At 45.8% G+C, this 25,676-nt stretch overlaps 1 protein-coding gene across 4 annotated transcripts in view; it reads left to right on the top strand.

The window, feature by feature from the left end:
* The first annotated feature begins 12,970 nt into the window (after positions 1-12,970).
* Positions 12,971-25,676, top strand: part of LOC137357516 (dystrobrevin beta) — a 580,754-nt gene continuing 568,048 nt past the window's right edge. For 2 of the 4 annotated variants that reach the window (XM_068023952.1, XM_068023927.1), the window contains exon 1: positions 13,739-13,955. The gene's annotated coding sequence lies outside the window, so the exon portion shown is untranslated. Of the gene's footprint in view, positions 12,995-13,553; positions 13,717-13,738; positions 13,956-25,676 lie in introns of those variants that run through there. The other 2 variants (XM_068023985.1, XM_068023970.1) reach the window with 2 other exon arrangements.

The raw sequence follows: 25,676 nt of genomic DNA, 5'->3' as shown, positions 1-25,676 counted from the left end.
AGTTACTAGGAGGGACTGAGATTAAGTTTAAGTGGTTGGGATTTGCCATAACAGTTACTCTGCAAAATTCACTTGCTGACTGCAAAATAAAACACTTTAATGACTTGTTTTTGGACTCATCTCCTTAAAATATTAACAAGTTCACATTTTAGAACATTGGTGAGATGCATAAGAGGGCACATGCAATGATCACAGTATCTACTTTGCACAACACAATTACCTCTCCAGGGTCCTCCTATTGTAAAGCTAGATGCTGATTCGTAGAAGTAAACTCCTCTATATGAGGAACATTGGTTCACTTACAGGACAGACAGATGATACTAATCTGAGAGAATATCTCAGGCAGATTCAAAATTTGTAATGCATTTCTTCAAATAAAGTAAACGTTAATAACATCTGAACTCAGTAGTATTTAAAATTCAACCAAATATGTCCAGCATGAGCAGTTAATGAATTAAAAATGCAGAAATAGGGTAACAGTTGATAAAGCCATCACAGGAACACTTAACGTGCATGAGCCAAACTTCTCTCTCCATTACTTTAACGGGGCATTAAACTATTCAAAATAAGTGGATTGATATAAAAAAGGCAAATTCATTGCAAGTGTATATTCTTTTGATAACCCTGCTGACAGTAACTGTTTAAGCAAGTTGTGTGCAATTAATAATTCTAACTTGTCATCATCAACCAGATGAGTTGCACTCCTACAATCTTACCAGAAGCACAATTTTAAAATTGTGTGGGCTGAGCAGATTGCAGCTGTCTGCTTCCACACACAAAGCCTAGTCCTGTTTGTCAGACAGACTGTGGTACAGTGACGGGTGCAAAAGATTCTTTGCAGTGATATGGAGCTGTTTCATACTGGTCAAAAACAAACTTTCTGGGAATTTTTTTGGGGTTGTCCCGATGGGCCTTGGCAGAAGTTTGGCAAACTCCATGGATAGATGTGCAATGGGGTTTCTGCAGATTTTCCGCCAAAGTTACGGAGTCTTATTTGGAGAACCCCTGAGGAAAGTCTCAGCAGCTGAATTTACTGTCACATTTGTTACTTAGTGCCAGTAACAGGGAAGATTAGGATTGTCAACCCTTCAGGATTGCTTGGAGTCTCTAGGAATTAAAGAATAATATTCTCTAGGACACTGATTGTACTGGCAAGGGTGCAGAGGAGATTCACCAGGATATTGCCTGGGCTGGTGCATTTCAGCTATGAAGAGAGACTGGATAGGCTAGGGTTGTTTTCCTTAGAGCAGGGAAGGCTGTGGGGGGACCTGATTGAGGTATACAAACTTATGAGGGGCATTGATAGAATAGATAGGAAGAAACTTTTTCCCTTAGCTGAGAGGTCAATAACAAGGGGCATAGATTTAATGTAAGGTGTAGGAGGTTTCGAGGGGATTTGAGGTAAATTTTTTCACCCAGAGTGTGGTTGAAATCTGGAACACACTGCCTGAAGGGGTGGTAGAGGCAGGAACACTCACAACATTTAAGAAGTATTTAGATGAGCACTTGAAACACCATAGCATACAAGGCTATGGGCCAAGTGTGGGGAGATGGGATTGCTTGATGGTCAGCGCAGGCGCATTGGGCCGAAGGGCCTATTTCTGTGCTGTAAAACTCTATGACTCGATGACTGCTACAAACAACCCAGGAGAAAAATCATGTGAGCAATTAAAAACGTGATTTTTTTTAGTTTTCTTTGAACATATTTATTTACTAGTTATAAAAAAATATTGGACATAGGGAAAAAGGCTGTTTTACTGACCCTCAAGAATCATTCAATCGGTTAATGATGAGTCTATTTGCTTTCCAACTGGAAGTGGTACACTGTGAGGATGGAAAGGTGGGTGACCAATGGCAGGTGTTTGGCGGCGGCGAGGTTGGAGGTAGGAGGTCATGTGATGACACCTCCAGGAATATGTCTAAGCAAGGTTGCCAACCCTAAGAAAGAGAGGAGTCAGACTCGCAACATTGAGGAATTACCTGACAACATTTTAAAAACAAAATGACTACCCTCACAATGAAAGAGGTTACATTGAAAAGAATAAGCACATTCAGATCATTGAAGTGTTCTGGCTGCAGTGAATAAAACATAGTTCTGAAAAATAGAATGTTGTGCAGGTGACAAGAAACGATTGTACGCAGTATAAGCCGGATTTTGCTGAAGGCTTCGGGACCCCCATTTGGTCCCACGTCGGGGTCCCGAGCCCCTACTTGCTGGCAGCGAGACCAGCTCAGTAATCTTCTAGGAGGTGGCCTCCTGATTGGCGACTGTTAAGGATGGTGAGCCTGCTCTTGATGCTGCCAACTCAATCAGAAGACTGGCAACTTTGGAGTCTTGGCAGCCCCATTGGGAGAGGTGGGCACTGCTGAAGTAGGTCAGGGACCGTGAGCAGGCCTCCACAAGGAGGACCCCTTAGTGGGCTGCACAGCAGTGAAGAAATAAACAAGATCTAGGCCAGCAGATCCATCAGGATGGAGTGGAAACCAATCCACTGGATCTAGCTGAGCCGAGATTGTGGTCATTCATGCTCGCGGCCCCATCCTGCCACAAGGAGGCTGCCTCCATTGAGCTGGTGGGGAGGGCTACTCCACTGGTGGAAAAATGCAGGTGAGGCTGCAAAATCACTCCTAATTGAGGTCTCAGTGGAGCAGGCTTCCAATCCGATTTCCATGTCCTCCCCTGTGAAAGTTCCCCAGCATTGGGAATGCATCCAGGAACCACCCCAACGCGGCTCCCCCTTTTTTTCCAGCTCCCCCGCCTCCATGACATGGGGCCAGGAAAATTTAGTCCAATAGGGGCTGGATTTTGTGCAGGAGGTAGGCGTCCTGGCGACGGGCCAAAAAAGCAGGGGTCCCTGCTTCTGCAGTTTTTCAGGCCCCGGAGCGATCCTCCAGTCTTTGGCCATCAAAGTTGAAGGAGGTGGGATTCCCCCGTCCCTTTAATCACTTAATAGGGACAGGGATCCTGCCCCCAAGAGCTGCCGGCCAATCACAGGGCTGGCAGCTCAATAGTATCGGTAGCGTCAGTGGGAGCAGTGACCACTGCAGGTACTGCAGAAGCCTCGGACCCAGGCCCAGCGTCGGAACCCTGGACCCAAGGTAGGTGAGGCAGGGTCGCTGGGGCCAGCCTGGAAGGCCCCGGCAACCGGGGGGTGGGTGCTGGGTGTTTGGTCCAGGGTTAGGGGGGTCCTGGGGGGGGGGGGGGGTGCACTGATTCCCGTTTGTGGGGGGGCGGGGGGGTCATCTGTGGGCCACGAATTGCCCATGGAGGTTGGTCCCCCCCAATCCCGCAGGGAGGCTGCCTCATTTTCCAAGGCATCCTCCCTGCACGGCAGAGGCACACCCGCTGTTGGTAAGATCCCAGCGGCAACGGGAAGAGGCCCTTAGTTGGCCATCAATAGGCCACTTAAGGGCCTCAAATGGCCTCTGGGTGGGAAGGCCGTCGTTGGCCTATCTGGCCCCCAGGAAGATTGGCCCCAGCAGTCCCGGCCTCGGGTTCCACGGTGGCCGCTGTCGCTCCGACTCTCCGTCCCCTCTGCCACAGAGTGATGATACCTTTCACTTGAGGAAATTCTGGAATTTGTAAGGAGTTATCTTTGGGCAAGGTTTTCTTGTAAGTGCAAATATCCTGCTAACATTTCAAATGGAATGTATACCCTATTTAAAGGACACCCATGTTAGCTTGATCAGGCCCAAGGGTTACTTTGAAGAAAGGGTGAAAGCAGGTGCTAGTTGGGTGCTGTGCTAATAAGATGTGTCTGTTTAAAAGTCTGGTTTTAGCCTGCATTATTGGGGCTAAATGGTAATTACTCTGATTTAAATATGCCTGGACGGAGCTAAATTGGAGACTTGCATGTTTAGCACTCAAATGCTGATTTAGACTAGATTAGAGATACAGCACTGAAACAGGCCCTTCGGCCCACCGAGTCTGTGCCGAACATCAACCACCCATTTATACTAACCCTACACTAATCCCATATTTCCCTACCACCTACCTATACTAGTGACAATTTATAATGGCCAATTTACCTATCAACCTGCAAGTCTTTTGGCTTGTGGGAGGAAACCGGAGCACCCGGAGAAAACCCACGCAGACACAGGGAGAACTTGCAAACTCCACACAGGCAGTACCCGGAATCGAACCCGAGTCCCTGGAGCTGTGAGGCTGCGGTGCTAACCACTGCGCCACTGTGCCGCAGTGGCGTGAGTAATTTTCTTGGAGAGGTATATGTTGTCTTCATACACACACTAACGGTGTGGAGTGAGCTGGCCTACAGACAAGGGCAGATAGCAGTATGGCTCAGGGACTGGGGGAGAGGGCTCAAAGGTTCTCGAATGCCACAGTGGAGTTCCCAGTGGAGGAGATACACCAGAGGAGAAATGTCTTAAACCCACATCGAAAGGAGCCAAAGAGACAAGTAATGCAGTGGAAGTGAGAGCAGATTGCCCAGGAGCTGACAACTAGGAACTCTGCCCCCAGTACATGGCTCCAGTGTTGGAAAATATTTAATGATTTGGCACGAGTGGTCAAGGTAATATCCCATCTCACACACACACTTCTCAATAACTGCACCAACATCACAACCTCTACTCATTGTATCCACCATCTAATTATACACTGGCATTCACAGCACCACACCCTCTCACTAGTAAATCCTTCACAGGCACTCCTCACACCTCAGACACATCTCACAGCTCTTCAACCATTTGAGGTATCACACCTCACCACCACCCCCACCCTCCAACACCCCACCAACAAACTAATACACTCATTCACAATCACCACTCTTTCTCTTCCAGGGCAAAATAGCACAACTTAGGCAGCAGCAGGACCTCACTGGTGGAAGGGAAACCCAACTGCATGAGATCATTCTCCTTGAGGAAGCAGTGCTGGTGTTAAGTGGGGTGCCAGATGCTGTGATTACAAGCAGAACAGGGGGCATATTGCCAAGAAAGATGTGACCACACCAACTTTCTTATATATACACAACTATTCCTGATTGCTAATCCCCCAAACCTAAACTCACTCACAAAATCCATATGGTCTCATCACACACTTACATCTATTGTGGATATACATGCTGCACCCTAACCCTTTTAGCTTTATCATTGCAGGCTCCCAGGGACAAGATCTAACTACCCACCCTGCCAACCCCAGGAGGAAGTGGAAGAGGAGCAAGAGCCAGCTAGACCAACGCCCCCACCCCCTTCCCCCGCCTGCCTCACCCCTCAGAGGAAGGGCAGGAGGAAGAGGAGGTGAGCAAGGAAGGAGGCACTACATCAATTATTATCACTATTGCAGGCACCAACTCAGATACTGACACGATGTGTAACTTAGAGGCAAGTGTAGAACATGGTCTTCAGTTTGGGATGCATTGGGCATTGGCGGGCAGCAGCCACACTGAGTGAAAAGAACACCATAGATGACCTATTGCTGGGTGGCAAGGTTGCCTACTAGTTCTGCTGTAGAGGAGTCAGATGAAAACCTTGCAAGACCAAGCTTCAAAAGAGGTCTGGTGGGTTTAACATCATGCAGCATCTGCAGTCATTGCAGCTTCTCTGGAATGACAAAGTGCTGCAATGGAAGGTCATGCAGCTGCCATGGATTCTCTGGGCTCTTACGTTAAAAGGGGCTTGCAGAGTGTCTCCAATGCCCAGAGATCTGTCCTCCAGCAGATCACTGGATTGGCTGAACAGATGCCTCAAGGTGGGAATCATGGAGCAAGAACCTACTGGCCTCTGTCTAGATGGCAATGTTTCTACTTCCACCCTGTCACTCCACCATTGCTCTTGCAGCTGCCTGTCAGCCAGATGGCTCTAGCCCATTGCTGAGATGGTGCAGTCTGAGGGAGGGACAGCATGGCCCACAGTCTCTTGAGGGTGTCCCAGGAGGACATCTGAACCACCCTCTTCAGAATATCAGCAGCCATCCACCTTGTGTTTCTGCCACTCAGATTGCACTTTATGGAAGCTCCAGAGTAGGCAAGAACACTTACAGGACAACCATTAAGCGTAAGCACCAAGGTGAATAATTTAATATTTGTAAGTACTGTACTGTTGGAGTTGTCATATTTTCATTGCCTGTGTTGTTCTAGGTAAAGAGTGAATATAGTAATTGTGCAGTTCTTGAATTGGTGGTCTTTTTTCTTGAGTTGTTCATGGGCAATGAGTTGAAAGGATTGGGTGCAGATGGTGTACTTCTCAATGGATCCCCAGTCACGGAAGGTAAGGCATGTAACAACAGTGCTCTAAAGACAGGACAGGTAGAGGACAGCTCTCAGAAGCGATCTTTAATTAGATGGCAGAAAGCATCCCTCTTTGGTTCAGGCTGTTTACCTCCAACACTCTGATGCTCTCCCTGTGTTCCCTCATTTTCTTCCGCCTCCTCTTATGGTTCCTCAGCCTGATCCTCTGGCACAATTGCTGGTAGTAATGCTGCTCTCTCATAATTGCTAGATTGTGGAAAATGTAGCAAGTCACCATGAATCTGGAGCCTTCCTGTCCTTCCTCTCTCTCTCTCCTCCAGAAGCCAGTGCTGCTCTGCCTGCCCTCATGTTCTTCTCCAAACCAAGGGGAGCCTTTCGGAAGACCCTGTGACCAAGCACTGCCCATATCTAGGTGACTCCTATTAGGTCTCCAATAAGATACAGTATTACAGCACACTCTCTTTAAGTGGAATCCTCAGAGAATTTGTAAAATAACTGTTGATAAAGTCCTGGTGAAATGTTGACAAGTGTCGCAGAAAGTCTCCTGATGTGGATCAAAAGTCATCTTTGAACTCAGTGTAGTCAGTTGATCTCCAGCAGCAAGTGAACAGCGAGAGCTTCACATGGCTTTAAGTAGCACTCGCAATCTTCATCAATGACTTGTTTACTCTGTTCATCTAGTCACTGTTAGGAGAGGTTGTTAATTGCAGCGCCAGCCAGCAAAATGGAGTGAGCATTTTAATGAGCATTAGGAGCCACTTTAATTGGTCAACAGAGCCTTGGGGATCTTGGGGGCAGCTGTTCCTAGTGCACGGTTCAACATTTTTAGCAAGGTGGTTAAACAGGCGTTGCAGCTCAAGACTTAATCTTGGCCACCTTGCAGCACCAAAAGTATCATGGGAAAATTGCACCCAGCTCCCCGCCTCCCCGTCCCCCAATAGTCTCCACATTTACAAAGAGAGATATTTCCCCATATTGTTACAGTTGTTATTGGGAGGACACATTTATTGTGAATAGTTTTTCTCATTTTAATAATGGGTAATTGTTTACTCCCTGTCTCATCAACAAGACAGTGGAATTTGTATGTACATCAGAATGACTCATATAAATAGGACGAATGATGTCAAGAGAGGTGTTCGTCAATTGAAAAGTTAAGGTCATTACAAAATTATGCTGTCTATCCATTAAGGCATACATGAATTGTGCATATTTGACAGTTCAAATCGTTAACCCATTCAGACTGACATGCTAAGACAAAATCATAATAATGCTCTCTCCTGTACCTTCTCTGCTATAATAATTTACTTTGATACTACATATATTGGAGTCTAATAATGATGAAAGTCCTATCTTTTTCCTTTGATAAAAAACAAACAACATTGGAGGCAGATCAGTAATGATCATAACCACAATAATCAATCCTTCTGTACTCTGAAGATGCACGTGCAGAATACCAGATGATCAGTCAGGAATTGCAGACTTAGAAACATACAAAATGTTCAGCACAAAAGGGGGCTGTTTGGCCCATCATGTCTGTGCCGGCCAAAATAGAGCTATCAGCCTAATCCCACTTTCCAGCTCTTGGTCCATAGCCTTGTAGGTTACAGCACTTCAAATGAATATCCAAGTACTTATTAAGTGCGATGAGGGGTTTCTGCCTCCATCACCCTTTCAAGCAGTGAGTTCCAGATCTCCACCCTCTGAGTGAAAAACATTCTCTTCAATTCCCCTCTAATAGTTCTACCAATTACTATAAATCTATACCCCTGGTTATTGATCTCTCTGCTAATAGAAATAGGTCCTTCCTATCCACTCGATCTGGGCCCCTCATAATTTTATACACTTCAATTAAAATTTCCTGCAACCTCATTGATCGGCACAGGCTGGGAGGGCCGAATGGCCTGTTCCTGTGCTGTAATGTTCTTTGTTCTTTGTTCTCCTCTGTTCCAAACGAAACAACCCCAGGCTATCCAATCTTTCCTCATAGCAAAGATTCTTCAGTCCCGGCAACTTGTTGGTAAATCTCCTCTGTATCCTCTTTAGTGTTATCACATCCTTCCTGTAATGTGATGAGTAGAATTGTACGCAACACTCTAGCTGAAGCCTAAATAGTGTTTAATACAGTTCTAGCATAACCTCCCTGCTCTTATATTCTATGCGCCAGCTTATAAAGGAAAGTATCCCATATGCCTTCCTAACCAACTTATCTACCTCTCCTGCTACCTTCAGGGATCTGTGGACATGCACTGCAAGGTCCCTCTGTTTTTCTACATCTCTCAATATCCTGCCATTTATTGTATATTCTCTTGGCTTGTTTGCCCTCCGCAAATGCATTATGTCACACTTATTGGATTGAATTCCATTTGTCATTTTTTCTGCCCAACTGACCAGTCCATTGATATCTTTCTGCTGATTACAGCTTTCTTCCTCACTATCAATCACACAACCAATTTGTGTATCATCTGCAACTTCTTAAACATGCCCCCTACATTTACGTTTAAATCATTGATATGTCCCTCGAAAATTAAGGGACCTAATACTGAGATCTGCAGAACCCTGTGGGAAACAGCCTTCCTGTCACTATAACACCTGTTAACCATTATCCTTTGCTTCCAACCACTGAGCCAATTTTGGATCCAACATACCACTCTTCCTTGCAACCCATGGGCTTTTATTTCTCTGATCAGTCTTCCATGGGGACCTTGTCAAAAGTCTTGCTATAATCCATATAAATGTGACACCTCATCAGCACTCCTTATTACTTCCTCAAAATAAATCATTGCCCAAATTAATTTTAGTTTTCACTTTTTTAATTTATTCCCCAGTCTATTTTTTTCTCAATATCATAGGTCTTTTCACATTATTTCTGTCAGGTCCATCAATGAATTGTCTCCACCATATGATGCATAATCTGATGCAGTGTCCAGCCAGGTTGAAAATGTACCTCGACCTGCTTGGATGTTTAATATGCCTACACTCTGCTAATTTAAATATTTAGTGTAGGCACTGTCAACCATGCTCTATAAACATTTAAATTTAAATGCCAGGAAACATCTTCAAATGCGTGTAACCATGCACCTTGTCGACTGAGTGGAAGAAATAAATTACAGCCAGGCATCACTTCTCAATTGCAATTGATCAGTCTCTTCCCAGACCGCTCAAAGCTACAGAAAAGTGTCTCAGAATAACACTTCCACTTTGCTTTTCCAGCCTTCACTTAAGCTTCCACTTGTGGTGGATTAACTAGCACTGGATAAGAATGCGATGACTAATTGTGGAGCAACTCAACAAACTGCGTATGTGTGTGGTCGGTGTATGGGGAACGAGAAAGAAGAACCCTCCATTCTGTGTGCTCCCACCACCTATCAGGGTCAGATTTTTAAAAATTCATTCATGGGATGTGGGCGTCGCTGGCCAGGCCAGAATTTATTGCCCATCCCTAATTGCCCTTGAGAAGGTGGTGGTGAGCTGCCTTCTTGAACCGCTGCAGTCCAAGTGGGGTAGGTATACCCACAGTGCTGTTCGGAAGGGAGTTCCAGGATTTTGACCCAGCGACAGTGAAGGCACGGCGATATAGTTCCAAGTCAGGATGGTCTGTGACTTGGAGGGGAACTTGCAGGTGGTGGTGTTCTCATGTATTTTTCTGCCCCTGTCCTTCTAGTTGGTAGAGGTCGCGGGTTTGGAAGGTGCTGTCTAAGGAGCCTTGGTGCATTGCTGCAGTACACACTGCTGCCACTGTGTGTCGGTGGTGGAGGGAGTGAATGTTTGTAGATGGGGTGCCAATCAAGCGGGCTGCTTTGTCCTGGATGGTGTCGAGCTTCTTGAGTGTTGTTGGAGCTGCAGCCATCCAGGCAAGTGGAGAGTATTCCATCACACTCCTGACTTGTGCCCTGTAGATGGTAGACAGGCTTTGGGGAGTCAGGAGGTGAGTTACTTGCCGCAGGACTCCTAGCATCTGACCTGCTCTTGTAGCCACGGTATTTATATGGCTACTCCAGTTCAGTTTCTGGTCAATGCTAGCCCCTAGGATGTTGATAGTGGGGGATTCAGCAATGATAATGCCATTGAATGTCAAGGGGAGATGGTTAGATTCTCTCTTGTTGGAGATGGCCATTGCCTGGCACTTGTGTGGCGTGAACGTTACTTGCCACTTATCAGCCCAAGCCTGGATATTGTCCAGGTCTTGCTGCATTTCTACACAGACTGCTTCAGTATCTGAGGAGTCACAAATGGTGCTGAACATCGTGCAATCATCAGCGAACATCCCCACTTCTCACCTTATGATTGAAGGAAGGTCATTGATGAAGCAGCTGAAGATGGTTGGGCCTAGGACACTACCCTGAGGAACTCCTGCAGTGATGTCCTGGAGCTCAGATGATTGACCCCCAACAACCACAACCATCTTCCTTTGCACTAGGTATGACTCCAGCCAGCGGAGGGTTTCCCCCCAATTCCCATTGACCTCACTTTTGCTGAGACTCCTTGATGCCATATTTGGTCAAATGCTGCCTTGATGCCAAGGGCAGTCACTTTCACCTCACCTCTTGAGTTCAGCTCTTTTGTCCATGTTTGAACCAAGGCTATAATGAGGTCAGGAGCTGAGTGGCCCTGGCGGAATCCAAAGTGAGCGTCACTGAGCAGGTTATTGCTAAGCAAGTGCCGCTTGATGGCACTGTTGATGACACCTTCCATCACTTGACTGATGATTGAGAGTAGGCTGATGGGGCGGTAATTGGCCGTGTTGGACATGTCCTGCTTTTTGTGTCGAGGACATACCTGGACAATTTTCCATATTGCCAGGTAGATGCCTGTGTTGTAGCTGTACTGGAACAGCTTGGCTAGGGGTGCGGCAAGTTCTGGAGCACAGGTCTTCAGTACTATTGCCGGAATATTGTCAGGGCCCATAGCCTTTGCAGTATCCAGTGCCTTCAGTCGTTTCTTGATATCACGCGGAGTGAATCGAATTGAAGTCTGGCATCTGTGATGCTGGGGACTTCAGGAGGGGGCCGAGATGGATCATCCACTCGGCACTTCTGGCTGAAGATTGTTGCAAATGCTTCAGCCTTATCTTTCGCACTGATGTGCTGGGCTCCCCCTCATTTGGGATGGGAATATTTGTGGAGGCACCTCCTCCAGTTAGTTATTTAATTGTCCACCACCATTCACAGCTGGATGTGGCAGGACTGCAGAGCTTAGATCTGATCCGTTGGTTATGGGATCGCTTAGCTCTGTCTATCGCATGCTGCTTACGCAGTCTGGCATGCAGATAGTCCTGTGTTGTAGCTTCACCAGATTGACACCTCATTTTGTTTTGAGGTATGTCTGGTGCTGCTCCTGGCATGCCCTCCTGCACTCTTCATTGAACCAGGGTTGGTCTCCTGGCTTGGTAATGGTAGAGTGGGGGATATGCCGGGCCATGAGGTTACAGATTGTGGTTGAGTACAATTCTGCTGCTGCTGATGACCCACAGCGCCTCATGGATGCCCAGTTTTGCATTGCTAGATCTGTTCGAAATCTATCCCATTTAGCACGGTGATAGTGCCACACAACACGAAGGAGGGTATCGTCATGTGAAGGTGGGACTTCGTCTCCACAATGACTGTGCGGTGGTCACTCCTACCAATACTGTCATGGACAGATGATTCTGCGGCAGGCAGATTGGTGAGGACGAGGTCAAGTATGTTTTCCTCTCTTGTTGGTTCCCTCACCACCTGCCGCATACTCAGTCTAGCAGATATGTCCTTTAAGACTCGGCCAGCTCGGTCAGTGCTGCCGAGCCACTCTTGGTGATGGACATTGAAGTCACCCACCCAGAGTACATTTTGTGCCCTTGCCACCCTCAGTGTTGCTCAACATGGAGGTGTACTGACTCATCAGCTGAAGGAGGGCAGTCGGTGGTAATCAGCAGGAGGTTTCCTTGTCCATGTTTGATCTGATGCCATGAGACTTCACGGAGTCCAGAGGCGATATTGAGGACTCCCAGGGCAACTCCCTCCCTACTGTACACCACTATGCTGCCACCTCTGCTGGGTCTGTCCTGTTGGTGGTGATGGCAGTGTCTGGTACATTGTCTGTCAGGTACAATTCTGTGAGTATGACTCTGTCAGTCTGTTGCTTGACTAGTCTGTGGGACAGCTCTCCCAACTTTGGCACAAGCCCCCAGATGTTAGTAAGGAGGACTTTGCAGGGTTAACAGGGCTGGGTTTGCCGTTGTCGTTTCCGGTGCCTCGGTCGATGCCGGTTGGTTGGTCCGTCTGGTTTCATTCCTTTTTATTGACTTCGTAGCAGTTAGATACAACTGAATGGCTTGCTAGGGCATGTAAGAGTCAACCACATTACCGTGGGTTCACATGTAGGCCAGACCAGGTAAAGGACAGCAGATTTCCTTCCCTAAGGACATTAGTGAACCAGATGGGTTTTTACAACAATCGACAATGGTTTTATGGGTTATAGCTTTTTAATTCCAGATTTATTAATTGAATTCAAATTCCACCTTCTGCTGTGGTGGGATTTGAACCCATGTCCCCGGAGCAATACTACCCTGGGTCTCTGGGTTACTAGTCCCGTGACAATAACACTACGCCACCGCCTGTGTGAAGCAGATTATGGGTACAGTTACCACAGGCTATGCGCTGTTGTGACACGCGCAGCAGCATATAGCTACATGAATAATTGGACCATTAACTCCTATATATTGACGAGAAACGTAACAGAACGTTCAGGCAACAGAATGTACAGTTTGGAGAGATGGATTTTCAGTCAAGTACTAGGTGACAAGGAACGTGAGAGTAAGCAGATCCGCAGTCCAGTGGTGAACAATTCTTCCACCACGATATCAATACAAAATGATAATGGGCCACTGGCCAAAACGTGATTTAAAGTGTCATTCGTGGTTAAAGGAGCAAACCAAAATAAATAAATACAGTTCCTCTTTGCAAAAAAATAAACAGGTGGGAAATTTAAGGTAATGTGAAAGGCCGAAGATACAGTAAATATGATCTCATAATATGAATTTGAGACAAGGAAAAGGATTGCAATGAACTGAATGTGTCAGCAGAATGAATGAACGTGTGAGAAAGCGAAGGTTTGTAAAAAGGGCGATGAGACAGAGGAAATGACAAGAGGTGGATGCGAGAGGAAAGGGATCCCGAACAGAATAAATGGGAGAATAAGGGGAATATTAGAGTGAATGGGAGAAAGTAAGTACAATAAAGGCTGAATGGGGTGGGGAGAGAAGTAAGAAATGCATGAAGTGAACCAATAAGTGAGACTGATGTGCACTAAGGGTGTATGTGAGGGATTGAATGGGCTGCACAGTGAGGGGCCCCGCACTGATGGGAGATGGAGATTTACCGCCGAGCCATCAGGCTGCAACAGGGACCCGGAGCCTGAGCGGCTGCTGCTTGTGGCCGGAGACAGGGCAGCCTCAGGCCGGGCCAGTTAGCGCTCTGGGGCGGAGGGCTGGGGACATTCGGCTGGCCAGGTGAGGAGCCACCGGCGGAAACCTCCGGTAAGTTCCCGCGAACCAGAGGGAGGGCGACAATGTATCAAACATGGCCGCGGAGCCAGAGCTCTCCTCCCCAGCGGCCCCAAGCCCAGCATAGCCAGGGAGCCCAGTTCAAGCTTCACAGCCACTCGCTGCATCGCCCCTCCCTCCGCTGCCAGTCTCTGGGAACTCTCCGGGAATTAGCCAGCAACATTCAAGCGCTCCGCCAGCTTCCTCCGTTCAGGATCTGCAGCTCAGCCCAGGTACAGCGCGAAGTCGGAAGGCAACAGCGGGCCTCCTCCTCCTCCTTCTGCTGTTGCTTCATCGGGTCTCGGCTCTGGGTCTACTCATTGCCCGCAGTCCCTGCTCCGTTTTGCAGAGCTAGGACAGAGAGTGTATGAGACAGAGGGATAGGGAGGGAGACCAATTACCAGTCAAACTGGCCGCTCACACTCATTCTGCCCCACTGACTTTTGACACAAGTTGCTGCGGGTTTGTTTGCTGCTCTCTCTCTCAGTTTCTCCTGCTGCAAAGTAGCTCCCGCTCACTTGTGCTCTTTTGATATCTCTTCCCCCCCGGTAAACTCACATTCCATAGGAGTGGTCCGAAGATTTGTTTTCCTCTAATAAACTGAGGTGAATTAATAACATTTTTACAATTGGGCATAACAACTAGAATGCTGTTTGGTCTTCTTGTATTGCTCTTTTATGTGGGGGTGGGAGGGGAATTGATGTTACAAAGTAAGTGTATAACTCAGAAATAAATGTGTATATGTTGATTTCAATTCACATCACGAGTTGGGGGATGAGACTTTTGCCTGGCATGGAGTCTTGTACTTGTGGAGTGCTTTTACAAGTTGATTTGGGTTCATTCGGCAGTGTGCAAGGATATGGGTACTTATACATCTGATTTGTTCTCCTGTTCCCCTGGAGCTGTGGAATGTGATGTTCATGGTTTAATTATTTTTGTAAGACGTGAATGGAGAACCAGCTCGTCCTCATCGAGCTCATTGGTTTACAGGGGAATGCACACAGAAATAAGACACATTCGCACCTATTAAAATAAACTAACTTCAGATCAAAATATTATTTGAGCTTGAGATGTTGGTTTACTCCTTTGGCTATATTATAACTGGGGCTATGTTATACTGGTGTACAGTGTAATACTTAGTCCTGGGTTCTAGATTCAGTGTAAATGTTTGAGTGCAAATATGTTTCAGAATATTGTATATTTCAGGGGAAATGAATTTTATCCTTGTTTTAAGATCTTCATTATGTTGCATTGTGTCTTAACAAGACGTGGCTTTCGCAGATACACAGTCGTGTGGAATTGTCAGTCACTGCCACTGAGGAATTTGCCAAACTGGTGAAAAATGAGAAGCACAAATTGTGTGTGCTGTACAAACAATGTATTCACATGATCAGTATCCAAATACAATCTAGCTATTTACACGACTGTGCCTGTACCGGTGTTGCTATGATCTGGACTCCGCTTCGAAATTAGGCCGGTAATGTCAATCCTATTCCTGGTATTCTATTATGAAAACTCCCTCTGTGCTGTAACAGTATTGTGGTGGTGTTAGCAGTGTACTGGCATCTTTGTTCTGTGCCTTTGGTATTGGATTTCAGAGGTGTGCATAAGTGCATCTGCTTCAGGCAAGGAAAGTGATGCACATTCACGTGATACGACCCCATTTATGTCTTTGCTTACATAAAGTGGATTACCTTTACTGCATTTGCAGCCGACTGCGGAATATCCATGCACTGAACTTGGATCAAGCCTTGATTGCATGTGTGTGTCATACAGCAATGCCTTACAATAAGTTTTTAAAGCTGTAATTCAGTCTTCAGTTTCTGTTAATTGTTCATTAACCGAAAGACCGTGCTTAACTGTCGCCACTGGTGAATTTCAGGGATTTGTTTCCTTCTGCAAAAGACCTGCAGTTAAAACTCCTGCTTGTGAACTATGTGCCATTCACACCTATGAAAAAACACTGATAATTCACAGTCATTGTTGAAAGTCTGTTTATTTAGAAGATACTAGATGTATTTACAAATTAATAATCCAGTTGATTAGTGTAGATTGAGTGGTTTATAAAAACAAAGTGCTAGAAATACTCAGCAGGTCTGGCAGCATCTGTGGAGAGAGAAACAGAGTTAACGTTTCAGGTCAGTGACCTTTTGTTTGTTGCCTGAACCTTAAAATTATTGGATTATAATTCATTAATAGCTGAGAAGCCAATCAGATTGCACCTACAATGACATAGCATTATAACTAGTAAAACACACTTTTTTGTTCTTGGGATGTGGGATATGCTGTCATGGTCACATTTATTGCGCAGTGCCGATTGCCACTCCTGACCTTTTGAGAGAGGTAAGATCATTAATGAAGTAGCTAAATATAAGCCAACGACACTTCCCTGAGCAACTGCTGCAGTGATGTACTGGGACCATGATAGCTTGCCTCTGACATCCACAGCTATTTATTTTTGTGCTGGATATAACTCCAGTCCCTTTGATCACCAATGATCTTAGTTTTGCTCGGACACTTCAGTGCCTACCGAGTTGAATGCTGAAATAAAAACAGAAAATGCTGGAAATACTCATCAGGTTCGGCAGCATCTGTGGAGAGATGACCAGAGTAAAGGTCATTGACCTGAAACATTAACGCTGCTTCTCTCTCCACAGATGCTGCCTGACCTGCTGAGTATTTCCAGCATTTTCTGTTTTTATTTCAGATTTCCAGCAGATTTTTTTCAGGGATTTGTTGGAGTTTAATCCTGAGATATGTGAGGTGATGCACTTTGGGAGGACTAACAAGGCAAGGGAACATACAATGGATAGTAGGACCCGAGGGAGTACAGAGGGTCAGAGGGACCTTGGGATGCTTGTCCATAGATCACTGAAGGCAGCAGCACAGGTAGATAAGGTGGTTAGGAAGGCATACAAGATACTTGCCTTTATTAGCCGAGGCATAGAGTATAAGAGCAGGGAGGTTATGATGGAGCTGTATAAAATGCTGGTTAGACCGCAGCTGGAGTACTGTGTACAGTTCTGGTCACCACATTATAGGAAGGATGTGATTATACTGGAGAGGGTGCAGAGGAGATTCACCAGGATGTTGCCTGGGCTGGAGCACTTCAGCTATGAAGAGAGACTGGATAGGCTGGGGTTGTTTTCTTTGGAGTGGAAGAGGCTGAGGGGGGACTTGATTGAGGTATACAAAATTATGAGGGGCATTGATAGGATAGATGGGAAGAAACTTTTTCCCTTTGCGGAGAGGTCAGTAACCAGGGGCATAGATTTAAGGTAAGGGGCAAGAGGTTTAGAGAGGAGTTGAGGAAAAACTTTTTCACCCAGAGGGTGGTTGGAATCTGGAATACACTGCCTGAAGGGGTGGTCGAGGCAGGAACCCTCACAATATTTAAGAAGTATTTAGATGAGCACTTGAAACGCCATAACATACAAGGCTAAGAGGGATTAGTTTTGGACGGGTGCTTGATGGTCGGCACAGGCGCATTCTGCCGAAGGGCTTGTTTCTGTGCTGTAAATCTTGTTGACTCTATGACTATCCGCAGTATTTTGCTTTTATTTTCGTTGAATGCTGCTTTGGTGTCGAGGGCAGTTACATGCACTCTGGCATTCAGCTCTTGATCTGTGTCTGGATCAAGGCTGTGATGAGGTCTGGAGGCAAGTAGTTCTGCTGGAATTTGAACTGTTAGTAAGCAGCTAATTGTCGAGTAGCATTTGCTTGATTGCGCTATTGATGATTCCTTCCATTGTTTTCTGACAATTGTGAGATGGGTGACAGGACAGTAATTGGCCAGGTTAAATGTATCAGAAGGCTAAGAGGTGATTTGATAGAGGTATTCAAAATCATGAAGAGCGTGGATAGAGTAGATAGAGAGAGAAACTGTTCCCGCTCGTGAAAGGATCAAGAACGAGAGGGCACAGATTTAAAATATTTGGTAAGAGAAGCAAAAGTGACATGAGGAAAAGCTTTTATACGCAGCGAGTGTTTAAGGTCTGGAATGCGCTGACTGAGAATGTAGTGGAGGAAGGTTCAATTGAAACATTCAAAAGGGAATTAGACAGTTATATGAAAAGGAAGAATGTGCAGGGTTATAGAGAGAAGGCAAGGGAATGGAACTGAGGGAATTGCTCTTTCAGAAAGCCAATGCGGACATGATGGGCCGAATGGCCTCCTTCTGCAATGTAATGATTCTGTGATTATGTATAAGATGTATCTGGGTGTCTTCCATACTGTTGGGTTGATGCCAATGTCATAGCTATACTGGAATAGCTTGGCTCTGGTGTACAGGTGTCCAACACTTCAGTGAGAATGTTATCAGGGCCCATAGCTTTTGTTGCATTCACTGAACTCCGTTGCTTCTTCACTTGATGTGGCGTGAGCTAAATTGGCTAGATACTGGCATCTATGATGGTCAGGACCTCAGGAGGAGGCTGAATAGGATTATCCACTCAATAACTTTAGCTGAAGGCACTTGAAAACACCCAAGCCTTGTCTCTTGTGCTGGGCTCCACTGTGGTTTCAGATGGGGATGCTCATGGAGTCACTGCCTCCTCCTATTATTTACCTTATTGTCCACCACCATTCACAACTGAAAGTGGTAGGGCTACAGAGCTTTCCTCTGACCTGTTGGTCTGCTCGGCTCTGTCCATAGCCTGATGTTTTTGGTGTGGACCACGCTGGTATCCCTGTAGCTTCACTAGGTTCGTACTTCATTCTGGTACTGCTACTGACATAGAGTCATAGAGAGATACAGCACTGAAACAGGCCCTTCGGCCCACCGAGTCTGTGCCGACTATCAACCACCCATTTATACTAATCCTACATTAATCCCATATTCCCGACCACATCCCCACCTTCCCTCAATTCTCCTACCACCTACCTACACTAGGGGCAATTTACAATGGCCAATTTACCTATCAATCTGCAAGTCTTTGGCTGTGGGAGGAAACCGGAGTACCTGGCGGAAACCCACGTGGTCACAGGGAGAACTTGCAAACTCCGCACAGGCAGTACCCAGAACTGAACCCGGTTCGCTGGAGCTGTGAGGCTGCAGTGCTAACCACTGCGCCAGTGTGCCGCCCAATGATCATAATGAATGGCAGAGCAGGCTCGAAGGGCCGAATAGCCTACTCCTATTTTCTGTGTTTCTATGACATGCTTTTCTACACCACGTTGAACTAGGGTTAGTCTCTTAACTTGCTAGTGATTATAGAGTAAGGGATACTTAATAGTGATCGAGATTATAGTAGTATATAATTCTGCTGCTAATGGTGGCTTAAAATGCTGCACGGGTGCCCAGTTTTGGGCTGCTAGATCTGGCCTTTATCTGTCTCACTTAGTATGGTAGTCGTGCCATACTACACAATGGAGGATGACCTCATAGTGAAGATGAGATTTTATCTTCTAAAAGAAGCATTAGAGACAGACATGAGCTTGATAGGTGGGCTGGTGAGGACAAAGTGAGGCAAATTCCTCGTGTTGGTTCTTTCCAATCTGCCAGTTATGTCCTTTGTAGCTTGGCCATGCAGAGTACATTCCATGCCCTTGCTTCCCTCAGAGCTTCCTCTAGGTAATGGTCAACCAGGAAGAGTATTGATTTTGAAATGGGGACAGTAGATAGTGAAAAGCAGGAAGTTTCCTTGACTTTGTTTGACCTGAAGCCATGAGACTTAATGGGGTCTGGAGTGAATGTTAAGAACTTCCAGGGCCTCTCCTGTCCGACTGTTTATTATCTTTGGTGGTTCTCAACATTAGTGAGGAGGACTTTGCAGGGTCGATTGGGCTACGATTGCCATAATCGTATTCTTATGTGTCGATTGTTGCTAATGGTCTGTTAGATTTGGATCTTATCACTGAAGTTCATAGCAATTGTTTAGAATAGGTGCTTGCTTTAGATAGTATTAAAAGTCAACCACCTCGTGTAGTACTGAAATCACACATAGGCCAGCCCAGGTAGTGATAGTAACTCCCTTCCTGAAAGATATCAGTGAACCATTTGGTCTTTGACAGTAATCTGGAAGCTTTGTGGGTTCAAGTCCCACTCTAGAAATTAAGTTAAGAAAATAAGTTAAATCAAGATTCTGTCTGGTGTCTCAGATGCAGGTTAAAGATCCCATGATACTATTTCAAAGAGGAGCAAGACCTGGTGTCCTGGTTAAAGAAAGAACTTGCATATAAAGCACCTTTCATGATCTTATTTTGTCCCAAAGTGCTTTACAGCCTATTAAGTAGTTTTGAAGTATAATCCAGTTGTCATGTAGAAAACGTGACAGTCAATTTGCACATCATGAGATAAATGGTAAGATCATCTATCTCAGTGATGTTGGGTGAGGGATAAATAGTGGCCAGAACACTGCTGCTCTTTGGATGGTGCCATGGGATCCTTTACATCCACTTGAGAGGGCCGACATCGTGGTTTAACATTTCATCTGAAAGGTGACACCTCCAACAGTACAGCTCTCCCTCAGTACCATACTGGAGGTCAGGCTAGATTATGTGCTTATCTTGGAGTGAGGCTTGAACTCATGTCCTTCTGAGTGGGAGGTAAGAATGCTACCACTGAGCCACAGCTTTGTTGATCAGACATACTCTCCTCAGTTAGTATGTCTCTTTGAAGTTGAGATAGCTGTGCCACTTATGGTAGCAAGTACTGCTTGCTCTTTCTATGGCCTTTGAACCACATCCTCCACATGCCCAGCAAAGTAATACTTGAAACTGCATCCACACTGCTGCAATGTGTTGGAGCAGTTGAGAGGTGCCTTTCAGTGTCTCCTGTTTTTCTCCATGCTGTGCCTCTGGGTCCCTGTGCTGCTTGAATGGCAACTTTTATGTGGTAATCATAAGTGCGATTGTACGCATCTAGCTAATTGTAGCTTTACTTGTCAGGAAAATAAATTATGCTGGGTAAGCAACCAAAACTTTTATTTCTTGTGAAGAGCCTTCAACATGAAACAAAAATGCCTCAAGGTGTTTCACAGAAGCATAGTCAAACAAAAATGGAAGTCAAGCCAAAGAAGATGTTAAGAGGAGTCTTGAGGGGAAAGAGGTGGGGAAAAAAAGAGGCTTGCATTTAGGTGGTGTCTTTCATGACCTCAGGATGTGCCAAAGTGCTTTACAGCCAATTAGGTACTTTTGAAGTGTAGCCACAGTCGTAACATAGGAAACGTGGCAGCCAATTTGCTCAGCAAGTTCCCACAACAGCAATGTGATAATGACCAGATACTTCAATTTTGTGATGGCTGTTGAGGGATGAATATCGTCCAGGACACTGGGGATAACTCCCCTGCTCTTCTTTGAAACATGGCATGGGATTTTTTTATGGCTGGGCCTCAGTTTAACATCTCTTCTGAAAGATGGCACCTCTGACAGTGCAGCACTCTCTCAGTACTGCACTGGAGTGTCAGCCAAGATTTTTATGCTCAACTTCTGCAATGGGACTTGAACTCACAACCTTCTGACTCAGAGTTGGAATGTTTAGAGAGGCAGTTCCCATTATAGGACCTAAACAGCTGAAGGCACAGCTGCCATTGGTGGGGTGAAGGGATGGGGAATGTACAAGGCCGAAGTTGGAAGAAGAGAGTTGTGGAGTGATTTGTGGGGCTGGAGGAGGTTATGGAGATAGGAACAAGGTCATGATTGGAGGCAGTGGAGGGGGCCAAGAGCCAATAAAGGTCAGCAAGGACATGAGTGATGGGTGAGTGGGACTTGGAGGATCAGGCATATGCAGCAGAGTTTTGGATGAGTTAAAGATTACAAAGTGAAAAATAGGAAGCAATCGAGATGACCATCGGAGTATTTCAGTCTAGAAATGACAAAGGCATAGGTGAGAGTTTCAGCAGAAGATGGGATAAGGCAGGAATGGAGGTTGATCATATTATGGAAAGAAGGTGATCTTTGTGATGGGCCAGAAGCTCAGCTCGGGGTTAAATAGGTTGCTGAGGTTATGAACTGTATGGCTAAAACCGAGACAGTGGCTGGGGAGGGAATGGAATTGGTGGCAAGGGTGTGGAGTTTGTGGCAGGGGCTGAAATAATATTTTCAGTCTTCCCAATGTTTAACTGGATGAAATTGTGGCTCATCCAAAATTGGATGTTGGAGAAGCAGTCTGACAACAGAAACAGTGGAATGGATTGGGAGACATACTGAAGAGCAGAGCTGGATGTTATTAGTCTACAAGTCTTTGGATGATGTAGCCAAGGGATAGCATGCAGATGAGGAAGAACAGGGAGAAAGGATAGATCTGTGGAGGATTACAGTGGTAACAGTGTAGTTCAAGAAGAAAAGCTATTGCTGGAAATATCTGACTATGCTGTGGCAGGGTTGGAGACCTCTGAGTAGGATTAACACAGATTGGGAGGCAACAACCCAATCACAGATTTTGGAGATGAAAGGGAGATTGGAGATGGTTTGCCATAGTAGAGGGTTTGAGGTTGCATTTTTTGAGAGGGCTGACGATGGTAATTTTGATAGGAAGAATACCAGTACCTGAGCAGAGGCTGCCAATTATAATGTCAGACAGGAATGTTGGGTGGAATGGGGTCAATGGAGTAGGAGGTGGCTCTCGACCAAGATTAGATTGGCAAGTGCATGAAGAAATTAGACACAGGATTAGAGCTATGGTGGGGGATGGTCTTCTAGTGAAAGGGAAGCAATTGGGCAACTGAATGGATTATTTCAATCTTATTGACAAAGAAGTCCATGAGCTGCTTGCATTTGTTGGGGATGGAGGGAGGGAGTGAGGGTTTTAAGGAGATGGTTCAGCATGGAGAAAAGACGTGAAGGGTTTATTTTTGCTCTTCTAGATGATCCTGCACTAGGGGATGGTTTTGACAGAGGAAAGTAATGCCCTATAGCACTGATGTGGCCCAGCCAGATCTGGTATTGGATGGCTGAATCGCTTGTGTACCAGATATGCTGAAATCTGCACCCCTTGGGGTACTGGAGCATTAAAGATGGAACTTAGGGAGTGCTTAAGCAGATAAACAGTTGCAGAAGTATTGTGGTAAATGGATGGCCAAAGTCTAGTAAGGTGGGAATTTGAAAGTGCAATTGTTTGTGACTTTGAAGAGCTTTTTTCCCCCCAAGCTGAATGTATTGATGTGCTTTACTTCCATCAACAAGTTTAGGGGTGTGAGCTAAAGTTTGTGATTGATCTGTTAATGCTAAAACCAACAACAACTTGATTTATATAGCACCTTTAACATACTAAAATATCCCAAGGTGCTTCACAGGAGCGTTAATGAATAAAATTTGACACTCAGCTACCTGAGATAGTAGGGCAGATGACCAAATGCTTGAATAAAGGTAGGTTTTAAGGAGCACCTGAAAGATGGACAGCATGGTAGAGAGAAATTGAGAGATTTAGGGAGGGAATTCCAGAATTTAGGACCAGGCAGCTGAAGGCACAGCCACCAATGGTGCGGCGAAGAAAATCAGGGATTCACAAGAGACCAGAGTTAGAGGAGCAAAGTTCTTGGAAGCTGGATGAGGATACAGAATTAGGGAGGGGGAGGCTGCTGAGAGATTTGAGCACAAATGATGAGAATTTTAAATTCAAGGCTCTGCTGGACAGGGAGCCAATGTAGGTCAGCGAGCAGAGGGGTGATGGGAGAATGGGCCGTGGTGTGACTTAGGGTACCGTGGCAGAGTTTTGGATGAGCTCAAGTTTACAGAAGAAGATGGGAGGCCAGCCAGGAGATCATTGTTCTAGTTGAGTCCAGAAGTAACAAATGGGTGGTTGAGGGTTTCAGCGCCAGATGAGCTGAGGCAGGAGCAGAGACAGGGGTGGAAATAGGCAGTCTTGGTGATGGAGAGGATATGGGGTTGGAAGCTTGGTTCAAGGTCAAATAAGAAGCCAAGTTTTGGAGCAGTCTGATTGAGTCTCAGACAGTATCCAGGGAGCGCGTACATGATGTTGGGTTTTCTGATGATGTCGTTGAGGGGAAGCATCTAAATGAGAAATGGGGGTCAAGGATAGATTGAGGGGGAATGGTGCAGGAGTGGGAAAAGAAGCCATTGCAGGTGATTCTCTGACTATGACTGGGCAGATAGGGGTGGAACCAGGTGCGGGCAGTTCCACCCAGCTGGACAATGGAGCAAGAAGTTAGAGGAGGACATTGTGGTCAACCGTGTCAAAGGCTGCAGGTCAGGAAGGATGAGGTGGGTTAGTTTACCTTTGTCAAAGTGGCATTGGATTTCATTTGTGACTTTGATCAGAGCTGTTTTGGTAATGTGGCAGGGGCAGAAACCTAATTGGAGGGGTTCAAACATGGAGTTCTGAGAAAGATGGTCATGGATTTGGGAGGTGTCAACACGTTTAAGGATTTTAGAGAGGAAAGGGATGTTGGTGATGGGATTGTAGATTGCAAGGGCAGAGGGATCAAGGCTGCATTTGAGGAGATGGGTGATGTCAAATTTGAAGAAGAGAGGCATAATACCTGAAGGGAGGTAACCCTTAACAATATCATAACAATAACACCGGAACCGGAAAGGGAGGTTGGATGGTCAGCACTTTCATGGGAATGAGGTCTTGGACAAGATGAGCACGGAGAGGGCATGAAGGGATATATGTGAGAAACTGGAGAAAGATGCAAGTTCAGGACTAGGGTGGGGGGAGCCTTGGGGCAAGTTTGGCTTGGCAGTGTGGGGGAAGGGAGGGAAGTGGCAGAAGCAGCTGAAGAGATGGTCTCAATCTTAATGAAAAAGTTGCCCATGAGCTCCTTGCATTTGCCGGAGGGTGGAGGAGGGGCTTAAGAAGATGGTTTGCAGCGAAGAGAAGCTGGGTGTTATCTCTGCATTCTAGGATGATCCCGGAATGATCAGCAGTTTTTGCAGAGGAGAGCAGGACCTGTTAGGGTCCTTTCTGTGGTCCAGCTCAACCTGGCAATGAATGATTAAACCAATTGTCCACCATAAACATTCAAATCTGCATCTGTTGGACTTAAGGGAACTGAGATGGGGCCATAACAGGGGAGCAATTAGGGTGAGCAAGCCTAATGATTTTAATGGGGAAAAGGGGCATCAAAGGTGGAGGTATGGGGATGATTGAGCAGATAACATATAAAATTGCTACCTAAGTACACAATCAATGTGTGCACAAGCTCTAACAGAGTCAGTTTAACTCCATGATGTCACTATGTAGTCACTTCCAATCTAATGTAAATGGGTGCTGTTTCAAAATTAGCCCTGCCAGCAAAACATTGAATGTGTTGCCCTATCCTGTATGTAGTGAGAACATTTCTAATCGCAGCTAGTTATGTCATCAAGGGGAGAAGGCTGCATCAACAGCACTTTGTGGTTATTTAGTACTTAATGGATGATTCAGTCCTATCAACTCTCACTAAGTTAGAATGAGACTTGTTCATTTTGGTTTAAAATGTGACATACTCCTGTATCTCATTATCTCTTTAAAAGTATGGAGCCCCACAAAAGTATGGTGTGTCACTCCGCATCATACATCTCAATTCTGCAATTTCCTCAATTTTGAATATCTGTATTTTGACATTATGCTTGCAAGCATTGTGAACTGTGAGGAGGACAGTGTAGAACTTCAAAAGAACGTAGACATAGTTGGTGTATAGGCAGACAGGTGGCAGATGAAGTTCAATGCAGAGAAATGTGAGGGACGTGGGTGTATATTGTGCATAAGTCATTGAAGGTGGCAGGACAGGTTGAGAGAGCAGTTAATAAAGCATACAATATCAAAGAACAAAGAACAGTACAGCACAGGAACAGGCCATTTGGCCCTCCAAGCCTGCGCCGATCTTGATGCCTGCCTAAACTAAAACCTTCTGCACTTCTGGGGACCGTATCCCTCTCTTCCCATCCTATTCATGTATTTGTCAAGATAACTCTTAAACGTCGTTATCGTACCTGCTTCCACCACCTCCCCCGGCAGAAAGTTCCAGGCACTCACCACCCTCTGTGTAAAGAACTTGCCTCGCACATCCCCT

This window comes from Heterodontus francisci, chromosome 3, assembly GCF_036365525.1.
Source record: "Heterodontus francisci isolate sHetFra1 chromosome 3, sHetFra1.hap1, whole genome shotgun sequence".
NCBI lineage: Eukaryota > Metazoa > Chordata > Chondrichthyes > Heterodontiformes > Heterodontidae > Heterodontus > Heterodontus francisci.
Note: the sequence above shows the minus strand (reverse complement) of the source record. Positions and strands in the feature narration are given on the sequence as shown.